The 15,795-nt window shown below is 43.4% G+C and overlaps 1 protein-coding gene across 7 annotated transcripts in view; it reads right to left on the bottom strand.

Annotated features, from left to right (window-relative positions):
• Positions 1-15,795, bottom strand: part of LOC111928825 (ALF transcription elongation factor 1) — a 75,614-nt gene that overhangs the window by 53,557 nt on the left and 6,262 nt on the right. The gene's annotated exons all lie outside the window — the stretch shown is intronic.

The raw sequence follows: 15,795 nt of genomic DNA, 5'->3' as shown, positions 1-15,795 counted from the left end.
ACTCAACTCCACCAGCCCCACACCAAAGCACCAGTAAACCTGTGTCACATGCCCAGCAGAAAGACTTCACGGGAAACTAGATCCTTTAAACTACACCTTGCCTGTGAAACACTACTGCAAAACAAGGGAATCTCTTGCTCTAATCTTAATAGACATTGGAGAAGAAAAATCATGCAGGCATCTCTCTCCTATTTCTACTCTACTGCACAGTCTACTGTATACATACAATTCCTATATTCTTTTTCTTCATACTTGTAAAATCTCAAGTGTCTGCTTTGCAAGGGAAGAGCCTTGTCCTCCCCACCAGTGACATCTTCCTACACCAATAGCCACTTACTGAAAGTTTAATCATCCCTAGAGGAGAGGCAGAGGACTGGCTTTGTTGTAGCAGTTAACTAAGAGGTCTGACTGCTGCAGAGGAGAGGGGGTTTCCTGGTTCAGTGGAAGCTCTGGAAAACGATACTGACAGATGGCAAATTTCTATATATGGAACTGCAGTAAGGATGTACTTGTACCACTAAGGCAGAAAAACATACTCAGGGGTTAGACTGTGCACATGTAGCATAGTTTCCAACTTTGCCAGTGCTGAACTGTTTCCAAATATAGCAATACTGAAGTGAACAGTATCTATGTACTCTACTTCTCCAAACAATTTTAATTGTTCATAAAAAAAAAAGAAGAAAGCAGGAATCACAGACCACTGCTTCAGTAAATACATACAATCCTTCTGTAATAAACTGTATAATAGAACCATTTCCCTTGTGCATCTGATGTCATTTTGCATGTCAGCAATTTCCTATCTATAAGCAGTCAGCTGGGTAGTTGCACTGTGTGTTCCGGAAAAGCTTTGTGCAGTCAGGTGTGGGAAACACCAACTGCAAAACACAAAAACTTAGGAAAAACTGTAAGGCAAACTAGAAGCAATGCTGGCTATATCTACTATCTGAAATTGTATGCTTGCAAATTATTTTTTTAAATTATTGTGTTTCACAAAAAGGCAGGCCACATATTATGACCCTGAAAATTGCTTTTTACTAAAACACTGTGCTTACATCCTTGTGGATTACGGATGTCCTTCTATTTCTAGGCTGGCAAGCACCCAAACTCAGAGTAATCAAGTTGTTTTGCTCGGAGGTTCTGATCATGTTCAAACAAAAGGAAAAACCTAAACCACTTGAGTCTCTCACAACAATAATATTTATGATGAGAATTAGCTATGTTTCCTATATGTGCCCTGACAGTGAATGTAAAACAACTTACGTGCCGCTTGCTGCAAAGACAGAAGCTGTAATACCTCTAAAGGCCTCTTCTTTCCCTGAACCTTCCTTGACCCCAAGCTCTCTTCCCAGCAATAAATTCTTTCTAAGGAGTGTGGAGGGGGGCGGGCAGAGGGGAAGGGCAGGGACACCATCTATTTGCCATAGTGCCAGTTCCTGGAGGTTTAAGAGGAGACAACGGTGCCTGCTCAGGAACATCCCAGTGGACACGGGTGCAGGCACACGTACGGGATTATCGGACAGTGCTCAGTGAGGTCCATCTTCATACCCTCACGGGGTACAGTGCCCCGGGGGGCTCCTGGCCATGCACAGCCGACTGTCCCTGCAGCCAGGCCAGGCCAGGGGTCATTCACCTCCCCTTTGCTGCGCAGGATCGCCAGCCACCCCCTGCCTCCCTCTCTGAATTGGGTCGATGTAATTTTCATTCCGAGATTTCCTCCAGCTTCATTGAACAGAAAGAGCTATAGTTTCAAAAGCAGAAGGATAAGGGAAAAAAACACTAAGTAGCTACTTATTTAATAATAATAGTATTTAATGATGCAGTTGATAGTAGCAGCCTTCCCTTCTCTAAGTTGCAGACAATACCTTAAACTACCTGAAGCCCTTTCAATCCTATTTTATCATATAGGTGTCATGAAAACCTTTTGAAAACCGGGCTATGCTGTAACTCACATGGCAGCTACCCTAAAGTCAAGTGTCAGGAAGCCAGGCAGAAAGTCTCTGAGAACCACGGTCAGCTCAGGCCCTGTGTGGCCCCGTGCCAAGAGGAGAGGAGGTCTCCATGTCCTGCCAGGCGCCAGCAAGGAAACCCAAGCGGAGAAGCCGTCTGCCAGGCTCCAGCGTCCCTCGTGCACGCGCAGCCCCAGCCCTGCTACTGACAAAGCTGCAGGGAGAACCCCAATTCCTGCTCTTCAGGAACCTCTTCAGACTCGTAGCTTTGATATTCAGATTTTCCTAGAATAAGAACTTGAGAAAAACCTCAAAACTACCGCCAAGCTCTTTCTTACTGGTTTCCGGAAATGCTTTGGGAAACTGGACCTCGAGGCTTGTCACCAACACATCAAACACACGGGAGCCTGGGAGCTGGGGAATACATGCACAAATTGCCCGCATCCCCCAGAAAAAACCCCAAATTGTGCTTTGATACAGACTGAAACAGGAGAATTCTGCTGGCTTCAAAGCAGCCCAAGGTGAAGGCACTGCACTGGCTCCCATAATAAGGGATTTGGTTCAGGAAGTTCAGCAAAGCACACACCCTGACCCGCAACATCATCCAAACAAGGGTCTGTAACAGAAGCCATAAAATACCAACGTGCTCTGAAGCTGCTCCCAGTGACATGCCAACCCTTACTACAGAGTTTCAAATGCTGATATGTGACAATCCAGACCATGACAACATTTTCAAAAAATAGACTAGTGCAGGAAGAAATTCTGACTCTTCCATCCCATGTGTTCTCCAAATGAAAATGAAATTAAAATCTGCTTTGATAGTAATAAGATCTAGTGCTGATCTAGTGCCCAAAAGGAATTATCCAGGAGCAGGGAAGGGGTGTGAAGAAAGGCTAAAAAGCAAACACAAAAAACACTTGCTTCCTTCTCCACCCACAGAACCTCTTCCTCTGAAACACCAAGATACAACATTTCATTTTAGTACAACTGCAGGAAAATATAAATTTATTGAAGCTGTTTTGTCATTAAAATTGATTTTTTTAATGTGAGAAACTGCTGATCATGATTGAGAGACGTGTTTTTGCTTAAGGCAAGACACATCATCCCCAAAACCAATTAAACAGAGATAACAAGGATGCATCGCAACAGCCTTGCTGCAGCACCCCAGCTCTGTTCCTATTAAAATCTCCACAAAGAACTGCCACCAATTTATAGAGCCAAGATCAAATCTGCAAAGATTAAATATGCATTTTAATTCATCAGCCCATTAGCTTGAAAAGAAATGTGGATAAAGGCATGGCACAGAAAGTTCCTGAGTATCACAGCTGGGCTCAGCTCTCACACTGGTATCACCTACGCAGCCTGACAGTGACTGCAACACAAGCGGACAAAGGGACAATGCTACAATATCGCTAACAAAATTGACAAAAAAAAAATTGTTAATACCAAACAGTATCAAAAACTCCTCATCCCAACCTTTGCTTCCTTTCCTTTATGGAAACATCAACAAGTTGTGACTTGCTGAATCTTTTAAGGTCTGCTTCACATCAAACACTATTTCTCAGAAAATATACAGTTTGAACATACACAAGTGTTAAGAGAAAAACATAGGGCAGAAGTACAACAGATGGTACAGTTACTCAATAATTTTCTGCATCATCATCAATCAACTTTGGTACATGCTTCCCAGAAATACTAATCTTCTCACTTAAGTGATATGAATTGAAATTAGCTTTTCAAGGTTTTACTTCCTCTATCTCCTTCAACTCATCACATCCATCCAGCCCTCTGACTGCATGATCAGGGCATCAGACCCACTGAGCAAGAGATTGAGGCCTCACAGCCCACCTGCTTATCTACGATGACTACAAGAAATCTCCTGACAAATATTTTTGAACAAAAAAAAAAGTTCCAAGAAAATGCAGCAGTGCTGCAACCTTTCCTTCAAAGAATATGAAAAAATGATCCTGAATACACCTCTTTTTATGTTTTAAATATAGACCCCTCTAGGTTACACAAAAAAAAATAAAATTAAGGAGAGAAGGCTGGGATGTTATAACAGGGAGAAGGGAACTGCCACTTTGCTTAAGTAGAAGCTAAGTTGGTTTTTGCTAGAAAATAAAAAAAAAAGGCTGTTCTACTTTTGTAACATTAATCATCTTCTCACTCAGCCTCTCCTATGATAATCTTTGGGTTCAAATTCTTAGTTATTTGTTTCTTCCCACTGTTGCCAAGTTTAAAATTATATTCATTACTCAGCCATTAAAAGGCTTTTGCTTCCTTTCAGCATCAATAGGCCTTTGATCATCAAGCACTTCCCAGGAGTAAGCCTGATCTTTTCCTGAGAAGAACTGAGCCCCTGCAGCGCCCAGCAACTTTAGCAGGAACTGGGAACTCTCAGATGTTCTTCAAACATGACAGATCCTTCATAGACTGAGGCTAAACCCCAGTGCAAATGGCTATGCACTTAAAAACACACCCCAAGATTTCTCAGCCTGTGGTCCACAAACCACTGAAGTCTCAAAAGAGGAAAAAGCAGATTTGTCAAAAGATGCAAGTAACTGACAGCAACAACCTCTTTTGTGCCTACTCAAGAAAGGCAAACAAGTGAAAAGTTTATGACTTGGACTTTCCCTCATACCCTGGAATGTTTGAAATCTAACTATTATTTAGTCAGAAACTGCCACGTACAACAGCAATTTAGGACATCTGGAAAAACGTGACAATTATAGAGCATGTAACTATGGTGCTATAGCGAAAGAACTGAACAAACCAAGAGGCAGCATCTGCACTTTTGATGCTGCAGAAATGAAGTCTCTAAAGTAACCCAGGCTTTCAGCCTCTCCCCATGTAGGTGACGTTAATAGAACCGTCAGAAAAGGCGTTAATTATAAGTTAGACGGGGAACACGAAAGCTGTCATTCTCCATCTAAATGCAAATATACTAGAAGGGCTTTTAAGAAGGTGTGATTGTGTGAAGTGTAATTACAAGGAAAGCAGACAAGGAGTTGATGAATTTAAGGCTTTGTTTGTTCTGGATGTGGCAGGCAAAGCAGGAAATGTGAAAAATTTAAATCACCGGGTATGTGCAATGAAAAATCCTGACCACTTCTCCTCTGCAAGGCATTCTGTACACAGCAGTCCCAGGCACACTTCCCAGGATTTCCCCAAGCCACGTGAGTGGTCTGACTGCCATTCAGCCCCGAAGGCATGCGTGTCTTTGTGGGTCGGTGAGTAAAGATCTGCAACTCGAGAGCTGTTTCAGAGACCGGCTATGGAAGAAAGAGTCAAAGCTGCTGGCGCCTTGGCTGCAGCTGATGGAGCAGCTCTAGAATGGATGAGACCTGAGCACAGGACGAGTTCCCCCAGATTTTAAGGACCCTCTCATAGCTGCACACCAGGCAGCCTTGATTGCGGTGACCCAACCGTGACAAGACTGAGCTTCCATGTGAGCAGCTTTTGCAGGCAAGAGAAGCCCATCCATGTCTCTTCTCAGCAAGGATCAAAAACTTAGCTTTGTCAGGATACAGACAGACAGTTGCCCAAATGGGTTTACTTTGCAGAGGTGACAGTGAAAAATAAGCTACTCCAAACCTCACTCTCCGTAACAAAATGGGAGGCTTCAGTTTGCCTCTAATCCATCTATACTGCTCCGCTGCACAGCTGAGCAAACATTTTCACACAGCCCCAAGTGCCTCCTCCCACAGAGAGCTCTCAGACCCAGGGCCAATCTGGTCAGGCTCAGCTGGTACACCCAGATCCCTCTGACAGCGTGCTACATCCTGGCTTTGTCTGAGAATCCGCTTCTATGGAGAAGCGGCATTCCCTGCTGAGCAGATCCTGCTCCAACAGAGAGGGGCCTTTGACTCACCCACGATTGTCTCAGCAGTGACCTTTTCCCTTTTTTATGGATTTAAAAGTCAGCTGCAGTCACGAAGTCTCTCATCCACAAAACACAAGCTGGCATTATTCCCGACTTGCCACAGGGCAAGCGCAGGGATGCTGGCACAGCAGGCTCACCAGCCCTGTGCCCCAGACCCTGCTGCAGCAACTGTTCCAGCAGCACCTTCCCTGCCCCTGCAGCACCTGGAGCTAGCTGCAAGCTGGATTTTTCCCCTTGATGAAAACGGAGGGAAAGCACTTGGCAACTGCCACAAACTGAGCGTGTAAACTTGAACTCACACGTGGCCATGTCAGAGCAGCACAGCGGCAATTTGGACTAAGTCAGTGTTCAGGTAGTAACGCAGGCAGCAAGAAAAATTAAGGTGAGTAGACCCATTAGAGACTCAGCTTGACACGTTCTGCTTTCCACCAGCACTGACAGCACCTGGAACACCTCTGACTACTTGGGAATGGACTGCCCTGCAGCATTACTCTCTCCCACAGTGTTCTTCCTCTTGATTATCTACATGTCATTTACAATAAAAAACATCATGCATTTCTCCCGATTGTTAAGTCAGCCTGAGATACGTAAACAAATTTAACTCATTGTCTTACAAGCCCCAGCTCAGGAAAATTATGCAACTGAAGTAAAATCAGTGGAAGAGTGCCAAATCTCAAATTTTGTTAAGCCTGGCCAGATCCTCCAGCACTCTGCACCTCAGTGCCTGGCTTCAGATGTTATCCCTAAGCCAAATCTTTCTGGCAAGGCTCTTTAAATCAGCTGCATGAGCACAAGAGCAGGGCCACCAACATGTGGTGAGCAGGAACCCTTTCAGAGCATGCACATGTGTGCACAACTGCCCAGCCTGGGGAGGAGGTGTTCCCCAGTAGAAATACAGAGGCAGGACGGTGATATTTTATTAACTCCCCCACCACTAGCAAAGTATCAGTGTCCCTAACACTGACAAGGCATACTTGAATAGTCAGAAGTGGTTATCAGCTGCTGCCCGAGCAGTCTGAAGGCTTTCTTCAGTGAAGTGGTGCATGAAATCTCCCACTGTACCCATCTGCCTCTGAATTCCTCATCTCAGTGGCAGAAATCCAGCACCTGGGATGAACTGTTGTAGGCTTGTCTGGGAAAACACATAGGGTACAACCTACATTCCACCTTCTATAAAATATATCCCACCTGTTCATTTGCTTTTGCCTTGAAATACCTTTTCTGCTGTTCTTGTTCAGTAAAAACAATAGGTTTAAAGGCAGCAAGAGAACTGTGCGCTTGCAGTAGCATAAAAGGCAGAATGTAAAAATGTAATGTAAAAATGAAACCAGGTTTCTGTTTATTTAAAGTATGTTCTAAAACAATGTCCTTTACTGGCAAAACATGGAGAGATGAGGTAAAAAGACTGTTGCAAACTTGTGCTATTTGAAAGGGAGCCAAATCATTAAGGGATTAAGAAAAGGCATTTTTACCTTTAATATTAATTTCCCAGGCCTATTTTAATTCATTTTTTTACACAACTGCAACACTTGGATTCACACACATTTTCACCTTAGTGGGTATAGGAGATTAAACCATGCTTACTTAGACCTACTGTTTCTTCCCACCCAATATCCAAACATTTTATCCCTGATGTAGCACAGAAGTATTCAGTACCTTTTGTTCATTGATTTTATAGAATCCCCTAAATGCCACTAAACAAACCCCAACATTGTTCTCCACTACAGTAAAAAAGGAATTTCAACAAGATACACAGTTAGTAGAAGAAAACCCAAAATGTTTAGTGAGCAGCTGCTTCATGGGTGTGCATTTTAAATCCCTTCTCACAGAACACTTCTCTCCTCATACAGCTACCATCCCTGCACATCTGGCCAAGTGAACATGCCACTGGTTTTTCCCCAGGAGCCTGCTATCAGCTGACCTTGTCCATGCTCTGCCAAGCAGCTCCTGTTCCATCAGTCACTCTGCCACGCGGTCCACAGGTGCCACAACACACACCTATTGCCACAATCTCACTTCACACGCAGCTCAGCTTAGCTCGGTTCCCTTCAGCCATCCCCAAAATCCTGTTTTTTAAAGACCTGACTTCATCCAGCTTGTTGTAAATGCTGTCAGACAGCTTGCAAGGGCTGGAAGGGAGATCTCTGCAGAGCCCAAGAGCCTTTCACCTCAGATTTCCTGCACAGTCTGGAGGGTCCTCCTTTCTTCCCTCTGTGAGATCATCCCAGCTGAGGGCCAACACAGGCTTCTGGAGCTGACAGCTCAATGCAGCTCAAAGCCCAGTGTGTAAAATGTAACATCAGCCTGAGAATTTGCTCCTTTCCTGACTGCAAACCTGAAGCTATTTAAAGAATTAACTCCACATCAAATGCTATCTGTGAGGCATGTCAAAAGCAAAACCTGCAAATATGAGCATTTGAAACTGTCTCAGAAATATGGATATGTGCAACTCTGCCTCCTGAATCTTTAATTCCCTGCAACCTATTAAACACAAGAGCAACTTTTAACATTTCTTGTGAAACATTCTCACTGTAAATCCATCCCAGACAACTAAGTAAATCAAATTTAACATTAACAGGATAGTACTGTAACAAAATTGAGATTAAGAAAAATTTAAAAATATGAGATTAATTCTTTCACACTTTCATAGGAATTAGCAGCAAACAGATCATGCATGAAAGAAAGGCTTCCTATCCTTGTGAGTTTTTCACTTACATAACAGCATGTACCAAGTAACAGGTTGGACAAGTCTTATCTGCATAGCAAGGACTACGTAGAAGCATAACAAGATTAGCAATGTTTGTTGAAAGGATCTGTTTATATGCTGAAAAGCCTATTTAAAAACCTTTCCTGCATTCCCTGCCAGACTCTAATTATTCCAGAAGTATATTCTATTTTTTTTTTCATCATACACAGAAGGGCCTGCTAACTTTCCTATGGTTTGTATCTGTTTTTCAATTTTATTAAGAGGTGCACATGCTCTGTAGCCGACTACCTCTCTGTGCTGGAGTTTCAAACTGCAATCGAATCATCAGCCTGAACAAAGCATCTCATTGTCATTTGAAAGAACTTGGCAAGTGTTCAATCTAAGCAAGAGCAATAATCCATGACAGGGTGCATTAGGCAGGTACTGATGCATGCCTAATGCACACTGCAAAGCATATACTCCTCCAAAATACACTGTGAAGTATCTTATCTTCCCTTTTTTTCCTGCTTTTTAAGAATATTTACATAAGCTGTTACTTTTAACAACTATAAAAAACTATCCCTTTGAAGAATAATAATAAAATGCATATGAATACTTCCCCCTTCAATTCTGTACACGATTATTCAACATCTTTCTGATTTTCCAATTAAAAACTAAAAAAAAAACCAAAAAAACAAACCGACCAAACAAAAAACACCTCACAAACCAAAACAAACACAAAATACATTTTCACCGCATCATCTGCACCTCTGTTTAAGAAGCACCTATTTTCCCTTGGTTCTGGAAAAAGCTCAGCTCCACCACCATTAGCCACACGTGCGTGCAGGCAGTGGGAACATCACCCTCTGGCTCGGACCAAAAGCAACAGCCAGCCCCCGTTCCCACGGGACAGCAGCACGGCTTTGGCAGTGCCGAGGCCACGGCAAACACTGGAAATCTCTCAGCTGCCTGGTACAAGCCTGGCGCTGGGTCTGCATCCGTGTGCACCGGGCAGCGCCCAGCGGGCACCGGGCACGTCCCAGCCCTGCCAAGAAAGGCTCGAGCAGTGCAGGGGATTCTGCAGGCAGGTGAAGTCAGGCGTCCTTGCCTAAGGCAGCACCAGGAATCCAGGCATAAATCTTGGGAAAGGGGAGTGCTGGTGGGAAGCAGCGAGGCCAACTCGGAAACACTTAGCTCACCTCCCTGAACGGCATGTGCTCCTGGAGAACATCTCCCCTGCTAACCATGCCCTGTTCTGGGGAGCACACAGCTGCACCCCAAACCAACAGCCAGCTCAATACCCAGATAATTGTTGTTCCACCTGCTGCTGCCTAACCTAGGTGAGATATCTGAAGGATGGGCACAGTTTCTCTAAGGACTAATGTATCTTTTAAGGCTTGCAGCAATACCAAAAAATTATAATGGTCCATGCGCCTCTGAGCACATTTCCTTGGCTGCTTAAAAGCACGAGGCGTTTTTTGTGACCCACGTAACACAGCAAACCCCATGATTTTTACAGGGAGGCAAAGGGACAATGCATTTTCTAGCTGAAATAGCAAACTACTACATACCAGGAGTTTTCTGCCAATAATTGGGCAATGTGCTGATTAATACTTTTTCTGGGTTGCCTAAGGACACTGCATGCATGAGTATCTCGCCACTATTAATTAATCTCTCTTTGTGCTTTTATCCTGGTAGAATTTACATGTTGCACACAGTGAATACCCTGGATGAGGCAATTTCTACCTCCAAAAGCACTTACTATTGTCAGTTCACTTGCCCTGCTTAGCCCAACGCTCAGATTGACAATAAATCATCATTCTTAGCAGCTGAAGTGTTTAGTGTCTTTCATTCAATATTCTTTCCTCCTCGATGTTCCCCCTGGAAGTACAGTAATCATGTGCTGAATAGTCATTTACAACACTGCAATTAAGAGATTATTCCATTAGGCTTTGTATTTCTATCCGGTTTTATGTTTCCATTAAAAGCACTTTGTTAAACAATTGAGCAAACAACTTAATGCAACAGCAGGAGCCTCATGAACTGATGCCTGTCAGGCAGAGCCCCGGTGAAGCGGCCCACAATGGGCAGGAGGTGCTCATGGGTCCACAGAGAGACCCTCCTTTTAGGCAGGATCCTAAACCAGGGAGAGGACAGGCAGCATGACTGCAGACGGGCCAGTGTGGTGTAAGCAATCAGGGAGTGACTGCTGCCAAGAGACTGGGTGAAACTGGGCAAGACTCACTGGCCGGAGACGTGTGAGTGGTGCATTCCTCTGTAAACACAGCATCCTATCTTGTGCCTCTAAGAGCAGAGCAAAAAACGTCAAGGAAGTTCTACTTCCATCAAAAACTGACGACCTCTTCAAGGAACAAAACCTGACAGCCAAAGGAAGTCACATCTGCCCAGGCAATGACTGTGGTGATTTCACACTGAGCTTGTGACCAAGGCTGGAAAATCACACCAAGGTGCCGCAGAACTACACGCGAGGAGTTTCACCAGCGTATCCAGCATTCTGTCCACTCTGTGGTGACTCAGGGCACTTCCAGGGAACACATCACCTTCCCTGATAACGCCTTTCCCAGCCTCTGCCCTTACGAGTATTTTCACGGCAACGGCCAATGAGTTCCTGTGCTCAACGCCATGGTGGCAACAGACTTGGAAGGGGAATGAATCAGCGCTGCATCTCCTCGGGGATCCTCATCCCTGCCCTCCCACGCGTGTTCCCAACAATACTCACTCCCTGCCCTCAGGATGAGGCAGGAGGTCTGCGCTTTACTCGCCGAGGGACAGAGCAGATGCCCTACAGTAACCACTGCACCGAGCTCCTGCGGAAGGTTTTGCATTCTTACATGCAGGCTGCTGGACTTTTCCTCACCCTCTGACTGTCTGCCCAGAGCTACATCCAGTGCCAAGCACAGAAAGCCCCTTGAACAACCTGCATCCAAACAGAAAACTTCCTGCATCACCACAGGGATGCGCTGACTCAGGATTGCTTCATCTCTCTGTACTCTCTCGCTGGCCCCGAAATTCATTAATGAAACATCCACAAACAGAATGAATAACAACCTCAACAGCAGCTAACACCTCACATAACCCAGGTAACATCCAGCCAAGTTACATGTAGAAACCTAGGTATTTTCAAGGAAATGCAAATTGATCATAGTAATTTGGAACCACAGGATAACATTTTCTGCACACACTTTTTAACACATTCTGTAACTTTTCCATCTTGCTCAATTGCTTGGCTACTGCAGTGACTAAACACAGGCTGCAAAAGAGTAAAATTCTGCAAAGCAAAACTTGCCATAAGTCTTTCTGGAAGCCACTTGAAAAAAGGGAGTAAAGAAAGAATCTCTCTATTTATGCATTTTTCTATTCCTCTTGAAACGTTCATTAATCCTCAGAACAGCTCTTAGAATCCTTTCCAACTAGCAAATTGTGCCTTAACTCCCCATTTCTTCACTTAATAGCCCTGCTTAGAAATGTGGTGCTTCTAGTAATGCATACAACAGAGAAAGAACACAGGAAATTGTAAGGTTAATATCCCTCCCTTTTCTACATCTCTTTTTCTGTCATTCCTCAGTTTAAAGCTGTGAATCAGGAATCCATTTTGAGCACTTGCTTATACACATGCAAAACCTACTCTCTGTGCAAAAGCTCCAGGTCAAAAATTCTTTTTGGGCACAAGCTCAAGCAGAACTCTTTACCAGGAACACCCTTTTGAAGTGGACCTAAAAACCTAAAAGCCAAAGGAAACTAGAAAGTTAGATCCTGCAATAAATTCCCCTTTTCACTGAAGTACAACATTGCCTTATAATACACAGTTTAAGTCTCTCAAAAGATATGGAAGGGGTAGACCAGCTGGAACTCAATGTACAAGCTGAAGGCTACAGTTTGGCCCCAAATGAGGACAGCATAGAAAAACCCAGAGGAACCAATAAAATTTGGAGCAGCAGCTGTAACAACACCTTGCATGTTCACCCTGCTGAGCCCCGGCACATCAGTTCTCACCACTGCCTCAGCTTTCAGCACACCCTTGGCCAGCTGAACTCACACAAACCATTTCAATCCTCCTCTGGTTTCCTACTTTCCATTGAGGTTTCGCTGTGTATAAGCAGGCTCCTAGATCTCTATCTAGTCAGTGCCTGCACCTCCTTTGCACTCCCATCTTATTTGCACTCACCCACGCGAAACAGAAGAGGAAGGGGTGAAAGAATAGTTCAAGGGCCTTCTAAGAAAACTGCATGGCTTAATTAAAGACCTTTTAAATGTATCTTATTAACCTCAGGAACTGCTACTGGTTGTTCAGAACTCCCCCTCTCTAGGGGAAAGAAAGAAATATTGAACAAGTAAAACCAAATCATTATTCACTTGGCAGATTACTGTACACAAATAGCCTTTCGAGTTGTTACATTCAAGTAAACACAGCTTATATCAATATCATCTGTACTTTTCCATCATTAGGCTGTGAGGGAGAAGGATGGCTCATTTTCAAGGAAGCAATTTTTACAAAAGGAAACCATTAACTTGATATTTAATCAATGCACAAAGGAACAGGGAAGTGAATAAGAAATTGCTCAGAAGATGGGATTGGGACACAGAAAGAAGAGAGTTTTCTTCACAATACCATCTTTTATATGGCATTTCTATCAGACTTTTTCAAGGGGGAATATTTTCAAACATTATTTCAATGTTTCGTCCTGCTACAGTTGAAAATAGGACCTTTTCTCCTACTTTATACTGTTTTGACTAGCACAAACAATGGCCAAATCAGAAAGTTACAGGAATAAGCACAGCTAAGAGAGCTGAGTGGAAACAGTACTGAACACAGGACCCTTGGCTGAGACACCATGAGCTCCATATATCTCTTTATAAAAAGGTACAGCACAGATACTAAAGTCAGTTCTATGAAAGGAACTGAAACCACTGCATTTGGCCAATGTTCAGCCTAAAGGACAGAATGTCAACTAAATGTCCATTAGATTTTAAAATTAACCCAGACAACATCTTGCTTTATAAGCATTACAGGATGTAATTGTGTGTGTATGTTTTTCTTTGATTTGGGGTGCTTTGGTGGGGTTTGTTTAGCATGCAGTTTTCTCAGTTTTCACAATAAATTCTCTCACAAGTTGTTCAAATAGCAAAACAACATCAGCACACACCAAAACAGTTGCCAAACCAGATCCCAAGAAGGTTTTGGTTGCAACTACCAGATTATGCAATAATTTCAAACTGCTTTCATTTATTCAAGAATTACAGAAAGGAGGTTCTGGCTGTGTAACACAGTGCCACACTGCATCAGCTGTCAATGTTCCTCTATATTGCAAGAAGAACAAACAGCAATAGGTTCCCTGCACATAAATTCAGTCTGTCCCTCCCAACATGCAGAAAAAAATGATGTGTAATGAGAGAAACCTATTTACTGTTGGTCAGTTCATCCAGTTTAACTGACTTGGAAAGAAAACACCCTTTCCAAATCATTAGGAACCAGACTGATTCACATGCTTAAGTAATGGAAGAACCAGCTTGGGAGCCAAGTTTTAATGTTATCAATTTCTGCAGACTGACAATTTTGTCCATCTGTTTTACTCCACTGTGGTCCTACTTGTGTAGAGCCGCACTGTCGGTGCACCATGGCACCAAACAACAGCACCACTCATCAGTGACATGCTCAGGTAGGTACAGAAACTCCACTTTGGGGCTGGCTCACTTGGAACCAAAACCAAGGCTGAAGTCATCCCATCTGCCCACTAAGAGTTTGGAACTGGTTTGGAAGGAGGAAGGAACAACAGCAAAAAGTTAAAGGCATCTTCAGAGGGAAATTCTAGACTGAAGCTGTTAATGTGGTTTTTTTTTCTCCCATCCCGGGCCAAACTCTTCATTTTTATTACACATAAATACACAACTGCGAGTGAAAGCTTTGTGCTACTTCATTCACTAAATGACCAAGCCTTTTTTCACATGTAAAACACTATGTTACTGAATTTTTCCAAGTCAGCCAATTTAGGAAGCTATTTTGGTCTATTGTTCTCAATTCCTCATCATACAAGTCAACTTCTTTTCCTGCAGGACGCAATGGCAAAAGTACCCCGTAACAGTCTCCGAATAATAGATCTCATTATTATCGTGTTTCTAAAAGCAGATGCTTTTTTTAAAGAAGCTGCTCCTCAAAGAGCAGCACATGATTTTACCTATTTTTCTCTCTCCCCAGTATGGGTGGTTACAGAGAATTTTCTTATGCTTTAGACCAGTAGTTTTTTTACCCCTGTAGTGCATTACACAGAACTAGGCATTCCCCCTACAGAGGGCCACAAACCCAGCTAAGCAAAGAGAGCCTGTTATTACTTTGCTGAAGCCAGTCCATGTAAAATGGATAGGGATTTGCAACAGATAAAGATCACCTACAGCGTTCCAAAACCTCGGCAAAGTGATCACATTCCCTTTAAATATTAAGGCACTTGTTCATCTTGCTTCCAGAATGAAAGTTACAGAATATCATGCATTAAATCAGAAACCCAAAATCAAACCAATGATCAATTCAAGGTCAACTGCTGGATAAAGCTGACCACTCTGCTACAAGGGTCACAGCAAAGAAGGGAGACACAGCAGTCCAAAAGAGCTCTTTGGCCAACACAGCTTACACCCACCACCCTACAGCCATCCTCCCAAAAACCTTATGTCAGAAAAAGCAGACTTCTTCACCAGTATCTTGGAGTTCACACTTGGGCCAACACAGTTATCTCACCTCTGCAGTGTATTTGTTGCCTTTTAGCTATGCCAGCACTTTTCACAGTAAAAAAAGGCCTGTGACAGACAGACAGACATGGCAGCTTCCAAGCAGTGGCAATTCTAAGGGAGTCTTCTAAAAATCCACTGCAGCACAGAGGGACAGGCCAGGCTCTCTTTCTGTTAGCCCATGTTATTTTAGTAAAGCTATGAAGAAATAGGTCTCTAGACAGACAGCCTGTTCTCAACAGAGCCATAGGTTTACTGACATCAGGAAAACAAATTTTCCTAGAACAGCTTGTTCTGGCAAGAGCTGTGGGGACAGGGAAAAGAGAAGCATGTCACCAAAGCACTTCTAAACTGCCAGTATATTCCCTGCCTTCAGATTAGGAGGATTTTTCCAAAATAGCCTACAGGGGGGAAGAGGATTATTGAGAAATAGCTGCATACCCGTTACAAGGGAGAGTTTCTGAGCTGTGCTTGAAAAGATGAATTATCCCAGTAATATCTTTTTAAGCAAAACCTTACAAACTGCAGAAGAACAAAAAACC

The sequence above is a fragment of the Cyanistes caeruleus genome, chromosome 5 (assembly GCF_971803275.1).
Source record: "Cyanistes caeruleus chromosome 5, bCyaCae1.hap1.1, whole genome shotgun sequence".
In the NCBI taxonomy this organism is placed as follows: Eukaryota; Metazoa; Chordata; class Aves; order Passeriformes; family Paridae; genus Cyanistes; species Cyanistes caeruleus.
This window is presented reverse-complemented; position numbering and strand designations above follow the sequence as displayed.